The sequence below is a fragment of the Solanum lycopersicum genome, chromosome 10 (assembly GCF_036512215.1).
Source record: "Solanum lycopersicum chromosome 10, SLM_r2.1".
Taxonomy (NCBI): Eukaryota; Viridiplantae; Streptophyta; class Magnoliopsida; order Solanales; family Solanaceae; genus Solanum; species Solanum lycopersicum.
In genome coordinates, this window is record NC_090809.1 from 4,407,898 (window position 1) to 4,434,834 (window position 26,937).

Consider the following 26,937-nt stretch of genomic DNA (forward strand, 5'->3'; position numbering starts at 1 on the left):
ATTTATGTAATTGTATTTCACTTTTGTTTGAAATTTTAAAAAAATATAATTTTATATTAAGTAGAAAATTAATAAATAATGTAATTATATCACATGAAAATTATTTTAAGTAATTATTTTGAGAAAAAAATTATACTATGAAATACAAAAGTAAGAATAAAATAGAAATAATAAAATAATATTGATTGTCTGAAAAAAAAATAGAGAACTCTATAATTGAAGAGTAAAATGAAGTTTAGGGTTGGAGGTACCCTTATTCATCTCGATCATCCCACCCCAACCCTCCGGTTTGCCCCTCCTCCCACCCCCGCGCTCTAGATATTTTTTTTTAGATTCAAAAATATTGACACCATTATTTATAAAGATAATTGTATAGGATGACAAAATAATAAAGGTAATTAAATGAAGTAACTTACCTTTCATTTATTCCCTTTAATAAACAAACTCCCGTCAATTTGCTATATTAGGGCCCACAGAATTGTATGAAATATCTCCCCAAAAATAAAACCGTCATTTTTCTCTTTCCCCTTCATGTTATACAATCTCTTCTCCTTTCCTTCAATTTTTCCTTAATATTCTCCACAAATTCAATTTCAAATTTCAAACATTTTTAGCACGTCCTTGCGGTTTTCAAAAGTATTTCAAAACTTTCAGGTACCTCCAAAAACTCATCTAATTTTGTCAATTTTTGTTAATTTTTTTCAAACTATCGTTTCACTCCACTTCGTAATCCATTCAGATTTTTGTGAATCAACATGAGTATGTTGCTTTCTTCAATTTTATACTCAATTTTGAGTTTAATCACATTCCTATCAATCCTTAGTTGCGTTGCAATGACATTATACAACTCATTATACGATGAACTTTCTTTAAAAATCACCCCCTCAATTGTATAATCAACGTAACAATTGTCATTGTCCCATCTACCAAAATGCATAACCAAAATAGCCAATTAAGCCATTTTCAAAAGTTCTGTATAAAAAATTAAATTATATACAGCTACATTTGTAAGCTTAAGAGTTTCAACAACAAACAGAACATATATCTATACAAATTCTAGCAACTTTAGTTTTTAACTAATACACATTTTAACATTATATCAAAAGCCTTTATATACACAAAATTACAATTATACAATTCACCCAAAAACAATAAATATGTATATGTATATAATTGACAAATTCATATAAACATACAACAGTTCTATACAATTATATAATTCACCAAAAAACACGAAATAGGTATATTTATATAACTGACAGATTCGAATAAACATATAACAGTTTCATACACTTATACAATTCACCAAAAAACACTAAATAGGTATATCTATATAATTCGTATAAACATCTACGGTTTCATATACTTATACAATTCACCAAAAAAAAACACTAATTGGGTATATGTACATAATTAACAGATTCGAATTAACATACAACAACCTCATACACTTGTACAATTCACCCAAAAATAACTAAATAGGTATATGTATATAATTCGTATATACATTCATCAATTTCATATAGTTATACATATTATGAATATCCAAAAAAAAGGATGAATATGTATGATATAAAACGAAAACATAATAGTTTCATACATGAAGTCAACTAATCTCATATCACATATACAAAATACAAAAAATAATGTGAAATCAACGAATCTCATATCAGAAATTCAAAATAATCAACAAATGCATTACAATTTTTCTAAATTTCATAATTAACTACAAATCTATTAGGGACAAAATATACACATCTCAATACACACACTGAATTAATGAAAGTGAAAAAGGAAATCTGATTTTGAACACCATTATCGACAAAAATAAAAATAAAATCAGAGTATGTTTTCATCATGAAATTGCCTCCTGTTTCTTTCTTTGAAATCAAATTTATCTCGCATGTTTGATACCTTCAATAGCTTGATCGCTTTTTGAACTAACTACAATGGAGCTATTTCGATTGAAGGAGACGAAGAAGGAATGAAACTGAAACTGAGTTTACGTAAATTCTGGGATCTTTTTTCTTATTTATCTAACAGATTATACCGCCTTTTTTAAAAAAAATTAATATAAATGACGTCTAAGATTATACAAAAAAAGACATAAACTCAAATTTCACTACGCAACACAATTTTAAAAAATTTATCATACTTTAAAATTAAGAATTTTATATTTGCCATATATAAAATTTGCTCTTATTTGTATTAATAGTTGGATTCAAAAGAAAAGGTACCGTATGAGTTAAAGTGAAGGGTTGATGGTGGGTATTAAAAAATTTAATGGAGATGGAAAAAAGGATGATGGTTCAAGCGAGTTAAAAAATGAAAAGTAAAAGAAATTGTATCTAACTAACACTGAATAAAAAAAATATGAAAAGGAATAAGATCAATCTAGGTTAATAGACCAAGATGATTGTGAATAACTTGAGGCAATTTGTACAATTCATTTTGTATATTTGTTTGCAATTCACATTATGTTGTATATGATCCTATGAATTTAGCACATCAATGTTTAAAACTGTTTTTTTTACTGTTTTGGACCTTATTTTCAACAATTTATATTCAATCACTTTTTGTATTTGTATATTATCATCAAGTATATGTTCTTACATTGCTTTTAAAAATAACTCCATCGCGTGCAAGAACTTACAATTTAAGTTTGTACTTTGTACATGATGATTTGAGGAGTTTTTACTATGCTTTACTTAGTCAGAAATATGATTATAAATTAAAACCCATGGAGGATCATAGATGACATGGGATGGTTGAGTCTAGAGCCTAAAGGATGAAAAATGTTAACAAAAATTTTAAAATGGTATATGAATTCAGAAAAAACAAAATCGCTGCTATAGCAGGAATTTGCAAAATTGGATTCCTTTTTAGCGATTTATTAAAAAAATTGAGTTAAAATCGCTGCCTTGGCAACAATTTATTTTTTTTAAAAAAATTGATTTAAAAACGCTGCCTTGGCAGTGATTTGATTTAATTTTTTTTAAAAAAAATAGCAAATAAATAATAAAAAAAATTAAGCCTAAATCGCTTCCTAATTTATTAAAAAAAATTACTTTGGAAATCCAATTTTGATTTGCTTTTTTCGGCGGACAAAATCGCTACTTCGTGAGAGATTTTACCGTTTTGGTTAAAATAAAAATCCATATACCGTTTTGAAATTTTTGTTAACACTTTTCACCCTTTAGGCTCTGGACTCTGGGATAGTTTGCTCATTTTGATCCTAAAATAGTGAACATTCCATCTTTCCATATTGACTAGCCCCTTTACTTGATTGGGAAGCTCAATATGAGAGTTAACACATGGATTGACTCATAATTATGGCTCTTGCTTGCCAATATTTCTATTGATTTCTCGGAAACAATGCTTGATTTCGAATCGATGCTTTTCAACTAACTCTTGGATTTATTGATATAAAAATAACACTACATACACATTTAAGATGATAAATATCAAGTTATAAACACACTTTTTAATAATAAACTACTTATAGCATATTATTATCAAGTTATAGCATATCAAGAAAAAATATATTATTCTCATTAATTTTTTTAAATAATAATTAACTTATTTAAATAATTACACTTATTATTCAATTACCTTTTTTAAGCCAATGTGGTTAATTAAATTAATTATTTTAAGTTACCTTTCTTAAACAAAACTCTTTAACTGGTGTAAATTAAATTAAATATTATATAGTTACCTTTTTTAAAAAAAAATTACAAAATAATAGAGATTTTATCATTCCATAATTAATAGCTACCCATCAATATCTAAAATAATTACAGTTTTCTTTTTAAAACTGTCACACGTTATCTAAAAAAAATTATATTCCCCAAATATATTGTTCTTCCCCAAATTCTCACCAAATCTTCTCTTTTTCACGCCTAACATTTAATTCTTCACCAAATTTGGCTCAAAAAACTTTCACTTTTAACAGTCTTCTTCACCAATTCTCCCACTTTTGCACTCAAATCTTCCATTTTTGCACTCAAATCTTCATCTTTTGCACTAAAAAAACTGTATAATGTCGAAGAGAGGCAGAATGAAACCCCGCGAAAAAGTAGAAGGTTGAATGATGAAGCAAGCTCAGAGGAATTTCATGCTCCATCTTTCAAAATTTTGTCACAAACACAAACTCAGCCTTCATCTGCAAAAGACAAATCTAGAACAAGAAAATCAAAAATGAAAAAAAAAAACAAACAGCCAAAGGAAATCGAGAAGAAGAGAAAAGGGAAAGAAAAGCAAACCGTAGATGAATTTGAGAAAAGGGCGAAAGAAAGAGGAAAGGAAAACAAAGTGAATACTTATCAGATTCTGAATCTGATTTTGTATAAGAGTTGATAAAATCAAAATAAAAAAAACCAAGAGCCTCTGAAATTGATACTTCACATTTAGAAGAAGAAGAAACAGTTAAACCCAAAAAAAATTTAAAGATTAGTAAAAGTTTTTAAAAAAAATTAAAATTAAAATTATCTGTTTAATTTTGTTCTAATTTCGAGTTTAATTGTGAATAGTATAGTACATGTTTTATGTTCTGTTATTTGTGTATAAAATATTTAACATATAATTTTATTATAGAAGTGTATGAAATATTTGTATCAAGTTTTTAAGATATTGTTGACTATTAATATCCATAATAAAACTACATACTTTATGTTTTGATTTTGTATATTTAGTGTTGAATAAATTGTGTATGATAGATTGTTGTAAGTTTGTATGAATTTGTATGAAATGCTACATCTATTTTATTACATTATAAATGTATAAACAATGTATGAATTGTGTATGATTATATTGTATTACGTTTGTATACTATGTGTATGAAATTACATATTTTTTTCTATTACAGTATCAATATATGAAACATGTATGAATTGTGTATGATTCACTGTATTAATTTGGTATGATATGTGTATGAAATTCCATATTTGTTTCACTTACCTATCAACATATGAGTAATGTATCAATTTGTGTATGATTAATGTATTAAGTTTGTATGCTATATGTATGAAATTCTATATATTTTTTTTTCACATTAACAATGTATGAATATAGTATGATAAACATATTAATTTAATTTTTACAATTTTTTAGGAGAAGAAGACACAAACACATTTGTCTTCATGTATTAACGTGAATGTGTTTGCGGATTTGTTGACCTTTTTAGGTCAAGATAAGTTTCAACAATTCCTAGATGAAACACCTTTTGGATTTTTTTATAATTTGCATCACATTAAAATCCAATGTCAATTGTTGAGACACTTATTTCTATTTGGGAATGAAAATGTTAGGGATGACATGTTTGTCATAAAAGTTAATGGTAAAGAGTTACATTTTGGGTTAAAAGAGTCTGTTGCTATAACCGGTTTGAAATGTAGACCTGTTTCTGATTTTGTATCTGACCCATATGTTCCAAACAGACTCATTGCTGAAAATTTTGGGAATTTTAATAAAGTATCCAAATCAGATTTTTATTACAAGTTTAAATTGTAAAATTTTTGGAAAGAAGATGACCGTCTAAAAATCGGGATCTTGTACTTTATTTCTTCTTTTCTGACTACATCAGACCCTTCAAAAACAACAATTTCAAAATTGTATTTTGATTTGGTCGAGTTTGGAAAGTATGCCACATTCCCTTGGGCAAATGAGTGTTTTAATTTAACACTCAAAGCATGCAGTCAAAAATTAAAAAAAAATCATCGTCATTCAAATTCAGCCAGTTCCACATAGCATTGCAGATATGATTTTATGAGTGTTGTCATCCATTTGACAATACAATTGATATACCTGTTTCAAATCGCACACTGAGAATCCTGAACTGGAAGACACCTAATGACATCATTTTTTTTGACGATTTGAAGAAAACAATTTTCAGAACACATGACAATCAGGTATTTTTCATAGAATGTTATTAGATTCATTATAAATCATTAACATTTATAAATTTTTTATTTGCTGCAACATAAATTCAGAAATATGATTTTCTCTGAAGAAGAGTTAAATCTCATGGACGAAACCATTTTAAATCAGTCCAGCAGCCACCATGATTCAGAAAACAACAGATCATCGGAAAATCTTGCAGTTGATAGTGAACATAAAGTTGAAGAATTGAAAGCTGATATTGCAGAGGTACAAGTACAAAATTCAAATTAAAATAATTTTTTTTAAAAATTACAATATACATATCAAATACTTATTTTTTTTAATTAACAGGTTAAGACAGAGTTGAAAGTGTCACACCCCTTTTTCGCACGGCGGCGTAAGGATTTTTTCAATTTAAGTGACGTTATTAATTAGGGATTATTTTAGCTTTTTCAGAGTCACCACTTGGAATTGAGTTACGATGTTCCAAGTCACCTTTTTGTTTAATCCCTAATCAAAAGGAAATGACTCTTTGTTTTACGGTCTGCGAAATCAAAAATTGGGTAAGGAATTCTATTGACCGAAGGGAAGGTATTAGGCAACCCTCGATCCCGTGGTTCTAGCACGGTCGCTTTATTGACTTTTATGACTTAAACTATTTTTTTAAAAAAATCTATAATTAAAAGAAATGTATTTACCCTCATCCTTTAATTTACATAAATATATTAAAAACTATCTTATTTTATTAATCTATGTCATTTAATTAAAATATATATACGCATATAAATTAAATCAAACAAAACAGAGTAAAATAAGATATTCTTTATTTTTACTTTTTCGTTTGTTACTATTTTTTTATGCTCTTCTTTTTCTTTTACCTTCTCATCTTTTACTATTATTATTATTTTATTGTTATTATTATTTTTTATACTTTCAAGGTTTTATTTATATTTTATTCAACTTAAATTTTTTTTTGTTTGGACAAAGAAACTTTCAAAAAAAAATTCTTTCTTTTTCAATTGCATATTTTTTATATATATTATTTTTATACTTCTTTTTCTGTTATTTATTTTTTCTGTTTTTTCTTTTCCCCTTTTTTATATTCTTTCTCACATTTTATTTTTTAACTTTTCTTTTTTCTTTTTATTATTATTATTATTATTATTATATATATTTTTCCATTTTTATTCAAAAAAATTTTTACGTCACTAACATTAAACGAAAATTCTACTAACTAAAATTAATATATTTACATAATAGCTACACATGTTATCATTATAAACTAAATATTAAAAATTAAATGACTTGAACAATAATTTTACTTAAATATAAAATAAACTATGGGTTATTTAAATATAAAATAAATCATGATTTGTTACAATAATTTCACACTAAATATAACTATACAAAGGATCTAAAGATAAAGTTGATATGAATATTTGAACATACTTCATATAACAACATCGATAAATATTAATGGTTTATGCACATGCGTAATTTAACAACTTTAATATATTGCAATCCACTTTCGCATTATCATGACATAAACTAATACAAAATAAAATTAAGTATTACCTCTTGTGGAAATTATTTCACGAAGAGAAAGAGTTTAGGAACCGCGAACTTGAAACCTCGAACTCCACTAATTTTCTTTTAGTGCGGGTGTTCTTCATAGAAAAAAAATGTTTTCTTTGTTATTTTTCTTTTCTTTTCTTTTTTCTTTTCTTCTTTGCTGATTTTCTTTTTCCCCTCTTTTCCCTTTTTTTTTCTCTCTCTTTTTTTCCCTTGAAAAAGGGTAAAAAATTATTAATAAAATAAGTTCAGGGAGGTAATAGGACCTTAGTACAGTATAAGTGTGTCTTTGGAATTTTGGGCATAGATTGAGGGGGTACTTGGGCATTATCCCTTTATATTATTATCACTCTTTTTCACTGTTAAATGAACAAATATAACAACACATCATACACATATATATGTGAATTATGTATATATTCATCATTTATATATAAATGATATGTATTAATCATGTATGAAATTTGTATTTCTAAAATTACGTATGATCAATGAAAAAATGATGTATTAAATTGATATATATGTATACTTTATGTGTGAATATTGTTTGATAAATATATAAATTGATGTTTTCATACTAGTTGTTTATTTATATTATTATCACTCTTTTTTACTTAAATGAACTAATATAACAACACATCATACATATATATGTGAATTATGTATATATTCATCATTTTATATATAAATGTCATGTATTAATCATGTATGAAATTTGTATTTCTAAAATTACGTATGATTAATGAAAAAAGTGATGTATTAAACATATATGCAATTTTTTTTGCAATATATTATTTTATTTCTTACAAATAATTCAGAATACATTAATATATGAAAAAATTACATATTATCTAAAAACTATTTTCAGGACAACATCAACCAACATGCTGCACAATCTGATCCAACAGCTATGCCTACAGTTTCAATTGGATAACACGTCCAAATGTCAAACACAACTGGTACGATATATTCATTTTTATCACATAAATGTAAATTTAAGAAATTATTTTTATTTAACTATTTATTATTTTTTTATGTATATGAAGCTCAAAAGTCAACTGATGATTGTTTCAATATTGACGCACCTACAACGTCAAAATCAAAACCACCAACATTGGACGATTATCCTGATTTTAATATGACACAAATAATCGCACTTGATCCAATTCTTAATGCTACCACGACTCCAAATGTGCAAACAAGACATAAGAATCTAGGAAAATACAATTCTTCTCCTTATATCAGAATGTCGGAAGGGGGAAGCAGTTCAAATAGAGTACCTACATTCTTTGAAATCAAACATCCATTCCAAAATCACAATGGGTTTGATGTTCCAGTTGAACTGATTGAGGAGTTCAATAAATGGATTTTTAATGATGTGTCAAGCAGGCGTGGCAGGTACTTTGTAAGATGAACAGAATTATTTTATTTAATTTCACAATTCCAAAATTTATATAACACTTATTTAAATATATACAGGAAAGCAACATATTCCAAGGTTAAAAATACATTTCATCTTCAAATGGACTTTGACGTTGTCAAAATCGGAGAAAAGATTTTTTTCACATAAAGAGTCAACAGGGCAGACCTTGGGAGGACGGGGTAAGACATTTTTGGAATTAATTATTATGGTTTTGAGTTGCAGTGATATACATATGAATATTTTTTGTATGAATTATGTGAGCTGTGAATGAAACATATGGATATTTTTTTTTGAAACAGCATATTAATACAATAATGTATTATCTCCGAAAGAAGACAAAATACTCTCAGACAGTCACTTCTTACAGTACTGTTGATTGTTGGTTTATGGCGTGGTTTAATAACATTGAGAAACAGTAGAGACAGTCAGAATGTGACATAAGATGCATTTCACCGGACCATGATGTTGGACAATGCATTAGAGGATATAAGCTGCTTGCTAACATTCCGTGGGATAGGGTTGACGAAGTAATCATCCTAGTCAACATCAACGACAAATTCCATTGGTTCCTTGTTGTATTCCGGATCAAACGTAGATGTCTATATGTCTATGATTCGATAATGGGAGGATCTGTTCATTCAAGAAAAGTTAAAGAAGCTGTTGATAAACTTGCAACCATGATTCCTTTATTTCTGATGAGCACGGGGTTTTATGGCAAAATGCTTGATTTGTATGCGAATAATCTCCATGATTATCAACAAAAGTCTCACTCTAAACCTCTCAGTATCAAGAATGTTACACATGTTCCTCAACAATAAGAAAGTTCAAAGTATATATACTTCTTACATTATTTTTTATTCATCTTAAATTAAATTTGCTTTATAGTCATTACAAATTTTTTATTATTTTAATTTTTTACAGTGATTGTGGTCTATACATCTCTCTTTGTCGAATACATGAGCAATGGTGTTTTTGATATCATATATTGATATTGATTCAAAATATCATCGTCAAAGATATGGTACATTACTTTGGCATTATGCAAAATCAAAGAACGATGAAGGCGCAATAAGTGAAAGTGAAGTTACAGAAACAGTTGCTAGCAAGAAGGGTGGACCTCGTACTCATAAAGAATAAGTTATGGACACCATCAATTATCCTACTCCAAAGTTCCGTAACATGAAGTAGAAATCTTCATGGCACAATGTATATTTTTTTGAATGACTTATTTTTTTTTAAACTTATGAACAATTTATGTAATTTCCCAGGTTTTTATTATGAATACTGATGGTTTTATATAAATTATTACTGATTATTACTAATTAAAAAATTGTGTCTCACTTTAAAATATAGGAACATTGTATGAATCATGTATGAACATTGTATGAATTATGAATGTCATATTATAATTTGATATATAGAACATAGACAAATGTTATATATATATATATATATATATATATATATATAAACTTTTTTTAAAAAAAATTTATATAAATGACAGTCTGCTTCAATATATTTTTTATAAATGTTAAATGTGTATGATATTTGTATAAATTGCACTTTTCAATATGTAATGTTAAATTCATATATGCATAATGTATGAAAAATATATGAAATAGTACTGACATATAATTCAACATGACAATATGAATAAATATATAATTATACCTTAATAAATGTGTATGACTCTTGCATAAATTTGTTATGTATGAATACTATATGAAGTATACTTTCAAATACAAACAGAAACAGATGTTACTTATATTACTGGTATGAATACTTTATGAAAAATGTATGAATTATATCATATAAATTTTTATATGCATAATGTATGAAAATTATATGAAACTAGTACTGACATATGATTCAACATGACAATATGATTAAATATATAATTATACCTTAATAAATGTGTATGACTTTTGCATAAATTTGTTTTGTATGAATACTGTATATTTTCAAATACAAACAGAAACAAATGTTACCTATATTACTGGTATGAATACTGTATGAAAAATGTATGAATTATAATATATTATAATTTGATATGTAGAACATTAACATACATTATTTTTATATGCAAGTATTGCTTGTATAAATGTATAAATTTTGTATGTAGTCCTCATTCATTATGCAATAATTGTATGCATACTATATGATTATATGACATATTAATGTTAACAAATGTTAATATATGAACAGTTGTATATACAATGTATGACATTTGTATGAAAAATAATATGATTCAATAAAAAAACATGTTATAACAATGTAAACACTCAAAAACACAGAGGTAACAGTACGAAATCATTGTTTTTGTACAGGATAATTTGAGCATGTCTTCCTATTGTGTCCAACTTGATGGCATCTATTGCATGTGCTTTTTGTCCTCTTGAATTTCACATCTGCGAACCCCTTCCAACGTTCAAATTTGGGTCTTTCCGCTGATCTTTTTGGACCAGGCGGCATCATTTTAGGCTCTGAAATATAACTAGGTATATCCCATGTACTCTCGCACGGGATAGGCTCAACAAGAATGGCATAAGCATCTCTGAAATTCTTGCGGCTATAAAAAGCAAAACATAAATCTGCTTCATGTAACTTCCTGTACCAGAGAACAGCAATTGCATGACCACACGTATCTCATAATATTGAAATCTTCCGCAACTACACATCCTTGTGTCAAATTTACTATGTATTTCTTTGCTCCTTCAGCTACAGCATGCAGATCAACAGTTGAAGGTATCATCTATGTAAAAAAAAATTATACATGCCATTAAATATTAAGAAGTAAAAGTACAATACAGTGAAACACATACCCTCATATTACACGACAACGCAATACTTTTCTGTAGATAAATATCATATTTTTTTGTCAGATCAGATGTTGTCTTATCAGCCTCCTCATTATGTTTGTGAATCCACCTCTGAATTGTTACCCTTATAAACTCAAGAAGTGAAATCACCGGTAACCTCTGTGCTAACCTGTTAACATTATTCAATGACTCCGCGATGTTTGAAGTCATGGTCCATGTGCGCTTACAATTCGAGTAAGCTCTTGACCATTTGTTATAACCAATATCAAACAAGTATGGTCGTATGCGCGTATCTATCTGATCTATCTTCCCATAATTGTCTCAAACTGTTGTTTTGTATAAGCTTTTGCCAATGAAAAGAACAAAATCTTCAAATCTTCAGTATTTCTATTGAAATTCTTCAACACATTGACTGACAAATGCCATATGCATGCATAATGTTCTGATTCAGGATATACATTTGCAGTCCCTTTCCATATGCTTTCATTTCGGTCTGACATAAAACACATATTTTGTCTAACTCCATATGCTTCTTTAAACTGCTCAAAGAACCATGTCCATGAAGCATCGTTTTCAGAATCTACTATCACATACGCCAACGGAAGTATATGACCTGCTCATTAATTTTTTTAAAAATATCACACAAATCAGAAATATCATTCATATATTTTTTCATTATATTATATAATTTGAAAATTAAATAGGCTAATAATTTACCTCCCGGATCCAATGTGCTGGCAGTTAACATTGTATCACCATATGAACATTTTAATGCCGCACCATCAACAACTACAATTGACCTACAATATTTCCAACCTCTAATACAAGCTTCTAACGCAACAAATGCGTATAAAAATGTATCACCTTCATTCCTTTTTATTTTCAAAATAGATCATGGATATGTTTGCTCCAAAATGTAAAAATAACTTTAAAATAGCAGTCCAATTCATACATAAAATATACATATTTTATACATAAAGAATACACGAAAACATAACAGTACAACTCAATGAGTAATATTTAAATTTATTCTTATTTTCGAAATTATCAGGTAATCTTGCATAAGACTCTGTTGGATCTCCTCGCACCAACTTTACTGCTTTTTCTTTAGCTCTCCATGCCTTATGTACGTCAACGAAACGCCATGCAATTTCAACATATCATCAGCTATATCTTTTGGAGTATATACCTTAGATGGATCAATATACACAATTTATATACAATTCACTTATATATACAACAAAAAAATTTCAATTTAATACACACTTAACACAATGTTTATACACAATTCATATATATGAAACATATCAAGTATGAAAAATCAATTCATACACAAATACTATACAATTCACTGCTACATACAATCTAAAATGCACCTTCATACACAATTTATACAATTTTATTAAAAATAATACACAATTAATCCAATTTTTATACAGAATTCATATATATATATATATATATATATATATATATATATATAACAAATCAATCACTGATATGTACAACCAAAAAAATGGGCTTTCATACAATATTTTGATACATTACATACATAAATAATACAGTTTTCATATTTCACCAATATACAAAAAAATAACATCTGACAATTTAAATACAATATAGAATAGCTTTTACCAAAATTTCACGTTTCATTTAACGTTTAAACATTATTAATACAAATTGTCAGATATTGTTCATACTTTTTTACAACAAAAACTGCAAATTGATTAAAATCTGTAAATTTTTGTATTTTATCCAGTAATCAAATATCACATCAATCTTCATTTTAATTACACATCAAAAGAAAATTACTATTACGTAATATTTATTATCAGAAACACATTCAATTCAACATCTGCAATATAACAGAAATTAAAAAAATGAACATTCCATACATGACAACAAAAAAATATATATAACTACAACCAATAATTTATACTAAAAACATAACAAATCATAAATAAAACTAACCTGATGAATTCTATTTGCCAACATGTTTAATTAAAATTGACACAATTTTCTCCATCAAATCAAATCTAAACGTTTTCAACCTTCAATTTTAATTATTTTTTTAAAAAACGATAAAATATATCAATATTCAAATATAAGAATAATCCTCACTTTCTGGGGGGAAAAACAAACAATGCACGTTTATGTAAAGAAGATAACATATTAGAGTTTTTTAAGGATAAAAATCATAACTTATTAGCATTTAAAACGAATTGAGACATTTATGGTGTATATCTATAATTAAAATATTTTCAAATCCCTTAAAATGTGCACATTAGTTATCAGTTAATAATATTAACTGAATTCACGCAAATTATCCAATTTTAATTAATCCATTTTTTTTTACTATCTAAATTTTCAAAATTAAAATTAACATTATTTTTTTAAAAAAATGCTATAACTTGATATAATAAATGTTATAGAATGAAAATCAAACTCTTATGCCATAACTTGAGAATATGACTACATAAAATGCTATATACCTAATTTACACATTGAGAATACAATTAGATAATAAAAATGTGTTTTCTCTAATAGCTTGAGCTTTTAGATTAAATTCGATGAGACAATTACTTTAAGTAACATGGTATTGGAGCAAATAGAGGTCCTGAAATTGCATCTCACTGTTACCTATATCAAAAGAAATTTCTACATATTTGGCCAGTAAAAAAGAATCAGATCCGCACTTATAGCTTAAAATTCATTCTTCTTTAGATATCCATTTTATCCTTTTCTTGCTACCATAATTTTTTCATACTTTAGGTCCTTTTTTTTCTTTTCTTTTTTTAAAATAAATTTTATTTGTATACCTAGTGGGATTTGAAGGAATATTGATTGTATTGAAGTGTTAAGAGAATACATGGGAGATATATATAGGAGATATAGGAAGGAGTACTAATCCTAATAGGACTAGGATTAAGGAGTACTAATCCTAATAGGGCTAGGATTAGTACACAGTAAATACTAATATTATTTTATACTATTTATTTAATACTATCTGTTATTATCCCCCCTCAAGCTGAGCTGAGCGGAAGCGAATGGAAGCTTGGAACTGAGGTAATCATGTTGTCGGCTCGGGAGAGGCTTGGTGAGAATATCAGCCGGTTGTTCTTCAGTGGGTACATACTGCACAATCATGGTGCCGGCCTGAACTTCATCGCGAACAAAGAGACAATCGGTATCAACATGCTTCATTCTGGTGTGTAGGACGGAATTCTTGGCCACACAGATGGTTGATTTATTGTCACAATAGAGAGCAGGAACAGTGTGAGTGGCGCGGAGTTCGCGAAGAATATATGTTACCCACATGGTCTCAGCAGCAAGAAGAGCAAGGGCGCGGTATTCAGCTTCAGTCGAGGATCGAGACACCTTGGGTTATTTTTTTGTACACCAGGAGATCAGGTTCGGCCCCAAAAAAATGAGAAACCCCGATGTAGATTTTCTGTCATTTTTATCATTCGCCCAATCTGAATCTGAGAAACCCCGAAGCTCCAAGTACCCGGGTCGAATGAGTAAACCACGACCAAGAGTGCCAAAAATGTACCTGAGAATGCGTTTTAGACAATGGTAATCATGTTCACTTGGTTGATGCATGCGCTGAGCAACTCGGTTGACAGCAAACTGGATGTCAGGACGGGTAATGGCCAAATACTGTAGAGCCCCAATGAGGCTGCGGAAGTGGGTGGTATCGGCAAAGGGGGTGTCGGCTCCATTCGTAGACGAAGAGACTGCCATGGATGTTGGTTGATTGGTGCATTTTTCCAGTCCAGCTTTCTGCAACAGATCTCGAGCATATATTGACTGATGAAGAAACAAGCTGCTGCCTGTCCAAGAAACCTCCATTCCCAGAAAATAATGTAACGGGCCAAGGTCCTTCATTTTGAAGGTAGTATGCATAGCTCGAGTGACATCCTGAATGAGAGCTGCAGTAGAGCCTGTAATAATGATATCATCTACATAGACAAGAAGAATGACTGTACCGTGTGCTGAATGTCGAGTAAACAGACTCGTGTCGTGTACGCAACACGTGAAGCCGAGTCCTTGGAGGAACATTTTCAGACATGTGTACCAAGCACGGGGGGCTTGCTTGAGCCCATACAGAGACTTCTGGAGTTTGCAAACATGTTGAGGGAAGCGGGGATCAACATAGTCGGTGGTTGCGTCATGTAGATAGTTTCATCAAGCATGCCATGAAGAAAAGCATTGGAAACATCCAACTGATTGATAAGCCAATTGTTGCGCACGGCGAGTGACAGTACCAAGCGAATGGTTTCCTGCCGAATAACAGGACTGAATGTCTCGGAGTAATCAAGTCCATACTTCTGATTGTAGCCTTTAGCAACCAAACGAGCCTTGTACCTGGAAATACTGCCATTTGCATTGTTTTTAATTTTGTACACCCATTTACAACCCACTGGGTGCCGCCCATGGGGCTTAGGTACAAGAACCCAAGTTTTCTGATCAGTCAAAGCCTTAAACTCGTCATCCATAGCATGACGCCAATAAGCATTTTTTGAGGCAACAGAGTAGGTTGTTGGTTCACTATCGGGAAGGGGTGTATTTGGTAGTATGGTAGCCTGAAAGGTTTTGGGTTTAAAGATATCGGCTTTGCCACGGGTTAACATGGGATGAGTATTGGGGGGTGGCACGGGCGGTGGTGATTCGGGGGTAGCCGGGAAGGACCCAAAACGGATCGGGCTGGAGATGTTGTGGGTATGGGGTGGTTCGAGTTGGTTGTGAGTGTGGGTGGTGGTTGCGGGTGTATTGTGGGTGACGGTCGAAGGGGTGATAAGGGGTGGCTGGGTAATGGGTGGAGGTGTGGGGGAAGGTGGTGAGGGACCCTGCGAGTATGTTGGAAAAAGGGGAAGGACGCCAATGAATGATGTATTTGTGGAGGAGGAAATAGACTCGTAGGGAAACTCATTTTCGACAAATTTGACATGACGAGATATGTAGACTTTATGAGTTTGTGGGTCAAGACAGCGATAACCCTTGGAGGTAGGATGATAGCCCAAAAAAATACAAGGACGGGATCGGGGTTGTAATTTGTGAGTAATATGACGGCGTAGCCAAGGGTAGGCAAGACACCCAAAGACGCGGAGGTTGGTATAATTGGGAAGTTCTTGGTAAAGAAGTTGATAGGGTGATTTGTTGGAGAGGGTGTGACTGGGCATTCTATTAATGAGGTAGTTTGCGGTGGCTAGAGCTTCTACCCAAAAGGATACAGGGAGATGAGATTGATGTAGAAGAGTAACCACCGTTTCAATGAGATGGCGATGCTTACGCTCAGCCACCCCATTCTGTTCGGGAGTGTATGGACAAGAGGTTTGATGTATAATTCCCAGGGATTGCAGAAACTGGCCAAAGATATTTACATATTCCTTTCCATTGTCACTTCGAAAAAGTTTAACATGAGAATTGAATTGTATTTTGACCATTTTTCAAAAGTGACAAAGGTGGTGTATGCCTGTGAATTGTGTTTTAATGGGTACAACCAAGTGTATTTTGTAAAATCATCCACAAAACAAATATAATAGCGAAAACCAGCAAATGAAGGAACAGCAGTAGGACCCCATAGGTCAGAATGAACAAGTTGAAAAGGTGCAGTTGTACGCTTCTCAGATAAAGTAAAAGGTAATTTATGAGATTTAGCAATTGAACAGGAGTCACAATTATTTACATGTATGGAAGAAAAACCTAATTGAGACATTAAAGAATTTATTATTTGAGTAGACGGGTGACCCAGACGACTGTGCCACAACAGACTGTGGCCATCAGCCGAAAGAGCCACCGGAGCCACAGGAACGCTTTCTGAAACTGGGTGGGCAGACGAACTTGTGCCAGGAAGAACGTACAGACCATGCTCACAGGGGCCCTGAAAAATCACCCTCTTGGTAGTATTGTCTAGGATCTTAAAATCATTAGAGGTGAACAAGCAACGAACAACGGTGTGTCCTGTTTTCTGACAGATTTGACAAGTTGGACGATCTCGCTCGTAAGTGCCCTGCCCGCCGCTGGAAGATGACTGGCCGTCGCTGCCGAAAGAGTGCAGGCTGTTGTTGCTGCCGTGCTGCTGACCGTCGTACGGTAGACGACTGCCCTGCCGACCGCCGCGGCTCCCCTTCCAGCCGCCACCACGCCCCCCGCGATAGTTCTGGCTTGCGGTGAGGGCGGTGGCCGGCTCCATAACAGCGGCTTCTCGGAGAAGAAGTTTGCTCTCTAGATCCACGTTGATTTCTTCACTTTTTAGCCACGAGGAGAGAGTAGCCAGGTCAACGGGCGTTGGACTGATGCGAACCGCCTATTTAATGGAGGAGTAAGCTGATGGGAGCCCTCGAACGACGCACATGATGAGATCTTTTTCCGGAATGATTTCATTCACGGTGTCGAGGGTTGTGATGATGGTGGAGACCTCGTCTAAATACTGCCATAGTCGTGCCTTTGGTAATTGTGTGGAGACGGTCACGCAATTGAAAAATATGAGAGTGGGAAATTGATGCATAGCGCGTTGCGAGGGCCGTCCATAGGGCTGAAGCAGTTGTATAGGATCGGACGTGTTTCTGAACCGTGGGAGAGATGACCGCAATCAAACATGATCGGATCTGTCCATCCACGGCTTTCCAGGCAGCATGGGCCGGATTGGTTTTTTCTGATTTGTTCGTGGCGGTGATGACTGCCGGCGGCGGTTCTGTGCTTCCATCGACGTATTTGAGAAGGTAATTGGCCTCAATGGCTGTAAGAATGGTGATTTTCCATGTAGGGTGATTTATGTCTGATAATTTTTTGGGAATCAGGGCATGAAGATGCCTGAGAAGGAGTTTAACGCCAGAAGGAAGTGAATTGAGAGGATCCACCTCGGTTTTCATGGCTGCCGCCGCCCAAGAGAAGAGAGGGAACGATCGGTGCCCTAAAGAGAGAAAAAAAACTAGAGAAAAGAAGATTTAGGTTTTCTGTCTCTTGATACCATGAAGGAATATTGATTGTATTGAAGTGTTAAGAGAATACATGGGAGATATATATATAGGAGATATAGGAAGGAGTACTAATCCTAATAGGACTAGGATTAAGGAGTACTAATCCTAATAGGACTAGGATTAGTACACAGTAAATACTAATATTATTTTATACTATTTATTTAATACTATCTGTTATTAGGATTAAACCTGTGAATTTTTGAAAATAAAATAAGCGTGTATCATGTGAAGTTCATCAGGTGTACAATATACTACATTAATTAAAACCACCCCACTTTCATTTCGAATTTCATTATATTTTCCCTTATATGTATAGTCCACAAGTTTGGTCCAATATTTTCCTTCACACATCCATCTTCCAACTATTTATTAGTTAATATTTTTTAAAATAAAAAAATATTGTTTGCACCAAATTTTAAAGATTCTTAAAAGAATATGGTGAATACATTTGGAATTTTGAGTGTTTCATTAGTAACTCTTGTTTTAATGTTGTTGGTTGACTCTAGCCAAAGCCTATCATTGTAAGTGCCAACCTATGCTTTATCCTATCTTATTTTCAAATATAATAAAAAACAAGGAGAGATAGGAGGAAAAAAAATATATGTGTGTGTATAATATATATATATATATATATATATATATATATATATATATATAAGTATATTAGTTTGAGCCGAAAATAATACTAGGTATGAGCTTTCTTGTGAAGAGTTTCACATCGATGATTAATTTAAGGGATGAGTGGTCTCTTTAATATGACTTGAACAATTCTATCTTCATAAGCTAACATTAGAGGTTAAGTTAAATTCATTTTTTTTCTTTATATGTTATTAATACTTGGTATTGGGCCCTCGTTTAAATTGTTCAGGTACCATATGTTCTTTGTAGGATTGAATTAGCGATCTAAGAATCAAATCTTATCAACAAAGTAAAAATTTCTCGATAGTCAATCAACTAAACTATTAAGTTTCCCCGATAAGCATATATCCAATCATCCATTTTTTGTAAAATAAACTATATAATAAAAGTGTATATCTAAATTTTTCATTTTTATTTTTAAAAAAAAATTAGCATAGAGACAATTGCTAGTACTTACACAAAAACATTAATGTTGCAATTGATGCCTTTTGCTATGTGCGTAAATTAATGTTGTCTCTTTTGTTGAAGCTCAAAGTTGTGATAAACCACCATTAATGGTGGCTGCAACTGAATGTAAAGCTGAGGATAGAGAGAACCATTTCTCAGATTGAAAGAGAGGAGAAAAAGTGTGATGAACTACATGTAGTAGTCATACTTATACAATTGAAGATTGAAGGAAAAATAACAACACTTAACAGAAAATTAACTAACTAAACAAGGCTGTTAACTATAACGGAAAGCTAACTAGCTATAACTAACTCCTTCATAATCTTATCTCTTATCAACTTCAACACCCCCCCTCAAGTTGGAGGTGTAGTAAACACAGCCAACTTGTCCATCGTAGCAGAATGTTTGATTCCTGTGAGAGCCTTTGTGAGTATATCTGCCAATTGATCGACTGTGCCAATGTGATGTAATGAAATTAGACCTTCATGAAGTTTGGACCTCACAAAATGACAATCAACTTCTATGTGTTTGGTTCGCTCGTGAAAAACTGGATTCTTGGCTATATGCAGTGCAGCCTGACTATCACAATATATTGGAAAAGGACCAGTAGGAGGAACAGTCAATTCAGTGAACAATCTATGCAACCAAACTAGTTCTCCAACCACTTTTCGCAATGATCTGTACTCAGCTTCTGCAGAGGATAATGAAATGGTCTCCTGCTTCTTAGATTTCCAGCTAATTGGACTATTTCCCACCAGGACAATGTAACCACTAACAGATTTTCTAGAGTTAGGGCATGATGCCCAATCTGAGTCACAAAAAGCCTGAACCTCAAAATCAGCAGAAGATGACATAAAGATGCCAAGAGTAGGATCATTTTTTAGGTATCTCAACATGTGAAACGCAGCTTGAAGATGAGGTTCTCTGGGATCTTGCATATACTGACTTAAATGTTGAACTCCATAGGCAATATCAAGTCTGGTGTGAGTGAGAAAATTCAGCTTCCCTACCAGCTTCCTATACAAAGTAGGATCACTTAATAACTTGCCCTCATGAGCTTTAAGTTTGGCATTAGGATACAATGATGAAGTCATGGAAGTCAGATTATCACAATGGAATTCCTTGAGAAGATCATGAACAAATTTCCTCTGGGATATGATAACTCCATCATCTTTATGTAAAATTTCTAGTCCCAAGAAATAATGCAGTCTACCAAGATCCTTGATTTTGAACTGATCATGAAGAAAATTTTTGAGACTAACAATTTCTTCAGAGTCTGTTCCTGTGAGGATTATATCATCTACATAAACACCCAAAAACACAGTAGAAGAATCCCTTTTCCTATAGAACAATGAATAATCATATAAGGAATGAGTATAGCCCCTTGAACTCAAAGCTGCAATTAGTTTCTCATACCATTGTCTGCTCGCTTGTTTTAGACCATATAAGGACTTGTTTAGTTTACATACTAGCCCTGTTTGTGATACAGCAAGACCAGGAGGTACATCCATATAGACTTCTTCATTCAAATCTCTATGGAGGAAAGCATTATTGACATAAAGTTGGTAAATATTCCATTGTTTCTTTGTGGCTATGGAAATCAAGGATCTGACACTTGTCATCTTAACAACTGGGGAAAAGGTTTCTGTATAGTCTATGCCAAGATGTTGAGTGTACCCTTTAACCACTAGTCTTGCCTTGTATCTTTCCACACTTCCATCAGCCTTGTGTTTGATTTTATACACCCATCGACAACCAATAGCTTTCTTGCCATTAGGTAAAGGAGTAAGGGACAAAGTATTATTATCATGTAAGGCAGCAAATTCCTGAGTCATGGTTGTTTGCCATGCAGGATCAAGAGCAGCTTCTGCATAGCTAGATGGCTCATAGTCATGAGTAATATTTAAAGCAAAAACTTGACTTTTTGGATCCAATTCTGTAGAAGATATATGGTGTTTAGAAGAAAAACATGCAGTCAATGAGGTAGGAGTTAATGTGTGGTTTTCTGTAGATTGTGAAATGGGTATAGAGTGAACATAATCTGACAGGTATGTGGGCAATTTGTGAGTTCTATGAGACTTTCTGGTTGCTATATCAGGTTGACAAGGTGTTGTTGAAGTTGAGGGAACAGATTGTGGACTAGAAAAATCAGGAGATGAAGGAGGATTTGTGTCATTTGACATCTCATAATCACACTGTACATTAGAGTCAAAGGATGGATTAGTAGTAGTATAATCATATTGATCAGTAGAACAATGAGTAAGAGAAAAAAAAGGAAAGAAAGTAGGATCTTTATTCATTGCAAAAGGGAAAATGTTCTCATGAAAAATGACATCCCTGGAGACATACAATCTTTTAGTGGCTAGACTCATGACCTTGTATCCTTTTATATCAGATGGATATCCCACAAATATATGTGGAGAAGTTCTAGGATCAAACTTTGATCTTTGTACTTTAGGGAAGGTTGGATAACACAAGCAACCAAAACTTCTTAAATGTGAGTAAAAAGGTTTTAAACCATGCAAAACTTCATATGGACATTTGTTGTTTAATGGTGCAGATGGAAGTCTATTAATGATATAGGTAGCTGTTAAAATGCATTCTCCCCAATACTTTGTAGGAAGTTTGGACTGGAAAAGAAGTGCCCTGGCTGTTTCAAGAATATACTTATGTTTTCTTTCTACCACATCATTTTGTTCAGGTGTGTATTGACAGGATTTTTGGTGAACAATGCCTTTAGATTGAAAGAATTGGATAGACTCAGCATTGGTAAACTCAAGTCCATTATCGGATCTAATCACCTTAATGGTAGTTTTGAACTGATTTTCAACTATATTAGTGAATGTTTTAATAACATGTAAGGCATTACTTTTATGACTCAACAAATGTGTCCAAGTAGACCTACTGAAATCATCTACCAAAGTAAGGAAAAATCTAAAATTGTCATGTGTGGGTGTTTGATATGGCCCCCATAAATCAACATGGACTAAGTCAAAAATGGCAGTGCTTCTACTAGTGTTCTGTGGAAAAGGTAGTCTTGTTTGCCTTGCCATTGGGCAGATTGGACAAATGAAAGGTTGTTTGTGTGAAAAATTCATAGGTATGGAGGATATACTCTTCATTTTAACAAAAGGAACATGACCAAGTCTATAATGCCACAACAAGTCTGCACTATCACCAGGGATGACAACATTTCTATCAACAGAAACAGTTTTCTTATCATTAGATGAACTGTTCAATACAAAAACATTTTGATGAGGCAAACATGAATGAGAAATACACTGACTATGTAATCTATCAGTTCTATGAAGTGATAGACATGTGGTAGATGAAATGGAATTCTTGCTCTTTTGTAAACAATCTGAACAAAGAAGATACAAGCCATCATGAGCTTTACCAATTTCCAGAGGCCTCTTCAGTGAAGGGGCCTGCAACAGACAAGATGTGTTAGAGAAAGAAACAACACATTTAAGATGTAGAGTTAAAGAATTAATTGATATTAAGTTGTATTTGAAAGAAGGAATGAACAAGACATTGTACAATGTGATCTGTGAAGTTATTTGCACATTTCCAACTTCTGTGACCTTGACTTTATAGCCATTTGGTAATCTGACTAAAATAGGTTCAGGTAAGGGTAGAATGTTGGTGAGATGTTGTTTGTTAAAGGTCATATGGTGTGATGCACCTGAGTCTAAGATCCACAAGTCAGTTTTAGCCTTATAACATTCACATGACATTTTGTCAAAAGCTATAGATGAAGTGCATGCAATGATACCTGCAAAATTCACAGCAGGATTTGTTGCTTGCATGTTACTTGAATTTTCTGCCTGAAATTGTTGAAGCAGGTAGGCAAGTTGTCCATACTGTTCCTTTGAGATGCCAATATCTTGGCTGGTGGCTTGACTCCCAGAGTTACAACCTTGTTCCACATTAGAGTCACATGACATTGCAGAATTAGCTGCTACACCTTTCCCTTTGTTATTGTTTCTATATGGCTAATTAGAACTAAGATTTTCATATTGTTGTTGTCTCTGAAATTGATTATAGCCTTGCTGTCCATTAGATTGAGATCTTTGAGGTCTGTTATTATTCTGTGGATATCCATGCAACTGATAACATTTTGCTTTAAAATGTCCTGGTCTTCTGCAGTGTTCACAATATGGTCTCCCTCTATGATTTGAAGAAGTAGATGAGTAATTCGTCTGGAAATTCTGGCCTTATGGATTACCATAAGTGCCTAAAGTACTTGAAGAAGTTACCACAAGAGAACTAGTCTCAGCAAAGGATTGATTGTTTGTCTTAAACTCTCGTTGTTTCTCCTCTTGTATCAACAGGGCAAAATCTTGTGCCATAGATGGCATTGGATTCATCATCAAAATGTTCCCTCTAATCGTTGTATAGACCTCATTAAGACCCATAAGAAACTGAATTAATCGTCTATCCTGTTCAACCTTGTGCATCATATCCTTTGCTCCACAGCTACATGTACAATTGCAGTGAGTTTTGATGCATAAACCACTCAGTTCTTCCCAAAGTTTCTTCATCTTGGTGTAGTAAGTTGTGACATCCATAACTCCTTGAATGAGATCATTGATTTTCTTTTGAATTTGATATAACTTGGCACCATTGGTTTGATCATAACGATCCTCCAAATCAGTCCATAATTCCAAAGCACTATCAACATATGCTACACTATCAGCGATATCTCGACTTAATGAGTTTAAAATCCAAGACGTAACCATATTATCACACCTCTCCCATTGTTTGTAGTTTGGATCTTTAGGAAGTGGTTTCTTAGAATCTCCATTAATGAACCCCAATTTATTTTTAACTGATAAAGACCTGATCATGCCTCTCTTCCAGGTTCGATAACCAATTCCATCAAAAACAACTGGTACAAGAGGTGCACCTAGATTGTCTGATGGATGTAGATACAACACACTTCCTATCTCAATTCCCTTAGTTACTTCTACCATTGTAGTGCAACAAAATCAATCAAAAGAAGGGATGAAAATGTGTAAGAATGCAACAGAAAACAGCAGAAAAACAGAATGAACACAAGTAAACTCAATAGATTCAATCTTCACAAGAAGAACAGAGATGGAAGACAAACAGAGAGATTTGAGATCTTCACAGCTTGAACAGAGACGAAAACAAGCGGAAGTGATCGAACGAGTGCTTTGATACCATGTTGAAGCTCAAAGTTGTGATAAACCACCATTAATGGTGGCTGCAACTGAATGTAAAGCTGAGGATAGAGAGAACCATTTCTCAAATTGAAAGAGAGGAGAAAAAGTGTGATGAACTACATGTAGTAGTCATACTTATACAATTGAAGATTGAAGGAAAAATAACTAACACTTAAACGGAAAGCTAACTAACTGTAACTACTCCTTCATAATCTTATCTCTTATCAACTTCAGCATCTTTATATAAATTTCAGTTTCCTATCATGGCAAAGGAACATACAAGGACAATCAAACCATGTCCACCTTAAGGTAATTTATTACTTCCCCTTCCCGTTAGTTTCAAAATAAGTGATGTTTTTAATTTGTCAGTCATTTATGAAAAAATTTTGACAAAATTTTGCACAATATGTATATCTTTTCCCCTATTAACAATTGGTAAAATAAAAAATTGAATTGCAGGAAGAAAAAAAAAAGGAGATCATGATGTGTTAGGAATGGAGATGTGTCCAACAGGATCAAGTTTACCAGATTGTTCTCATGCTTGTGGACCTTGTTTCCCTTGTAAGAGAGTAATGGTGAGCTTTGCATGCTCCATTGCTGAATCTTGTCCCATTGTCTACAGGTGTATGTGTAGAGGCAAATATTACCATGTCCCTTAAAATTGATCTTATCTCGTACGATCAAATCAGAGTCGCTACTCAAAATTCAGTTTTATTTAATTTCAACCACTAGTCATGATATGTATGTTTATTAATTATGGAGTACTAGCTAGCTAGTCTTATGCAATGTTGCATTTGGATTATTGTGCCTCATTTGATTTCCTTCAAGATTTTGGTAGTGTTATTGTAAATAGGAGGAATTGTAAGAGTTTTGTAGGCTTAGTTGTTAAGTGAAGTAATTTAGAATGTTCTTAGTTTGATTTCTTCCAAGTTTTTTTTTTACTTCATTTACTTTCATAAGATAGAATACTACTGTTGAGTTTCGTTTTGTATGGTTCTGGAGCATAATTAGCTTTCCCTAAAGATCCAGTCGCATTTTCTAGTACGAGTACCTTGTTGCGATATCACTCCAGTCACTAGCCTGTCTTCAATATCTCTCACTATACGATTAAAATAACGACTTCGGACATGGCCAACTCCCAGTGTAACGAGCAATACCCCAAATAAATTCACCGCAAAACAAATAAGCTATTTCACTTTGTAATAAAATAATCTCAAAATTATTCAATATCTATAATTAAATTTAAAATAAAATAATCTCACTTACATTCAATTTGACAACTTTAAACTATGGTTATATTTTTTCCCTTATTCCAAACAGCCCTTTAATTATTCAATCTTAAAAAGGTTTTCCTTTTTCTTTTTTTTAAAAAAAACATTTGAATTAATTAATAAGAGTGATCAGCCAAAATTAATTATTGTTAAGTAAATAATAAATGTTTTTTTTTACTTAATTTTAAATTAATCTATCATTTGTTTTTGTAATTTTTAATTATTATTTGATTTTACTTAATTATTTTTTTTTTATCGTTTTCATTAAAGTTATTTGTCTGCTACCTACTTACACAGTAACAAAGAGCATATTGCCGGCGACGAAAGTTGACCAAACGGCTGCCGGAAACTGGCGTTTGTTAATTATGAAGTATTCAAATTAAAGTTAGATATAAAAAATGAATATTTTTAGTACTAATATATATTTATGCCACCAAATTCTCCATATACAGAAATTCTTCTCAACTACCTTTCGAGCAGGTAACAATTTTTGTACTGAATTTTTTTTTTTTTTTTGCTAACGATTTGGGAATATTAAGATTTTGGGTATTCAATTTTTATGAATTTAGGGCTTTTTTGTTAGGAGGGATAAAGTGCAGCTAATTAAAGATTAATTTTAGGATGAGTTTAGTTATGTTTGGTTAGTGATAAAATTTTGCCCTTTTCATTTAGCATTTGAATTTTTTTGTAAAACGGAAAATTTGTGTAGCATTAATT

The 26,937-nt window shown here is 32.0% G+C and overlaps 1 long non-coding RNA gene across 1 annotated transcript; it reads left to right on the top strand.

Annotated features, from left to right (window-relative positions):
* Window positions 1-479: 479 nt before the first annotated feature.
* On the top strand, window positions 480-6,450 carry LOC138339115 (uncharacterized). The gene is made up of 3 exons (XR_011212169.1): window positions 480-654; window positions 5,110-6,144; window positions 6,229-6,450. It is a non-coding gene; the product is annotated as an uncharacterized lncRNA (long non-coding RNA).
* The last annotated feature ends 20,487 nt before the right edge of the window (window positions 6,451-26,937 follow it).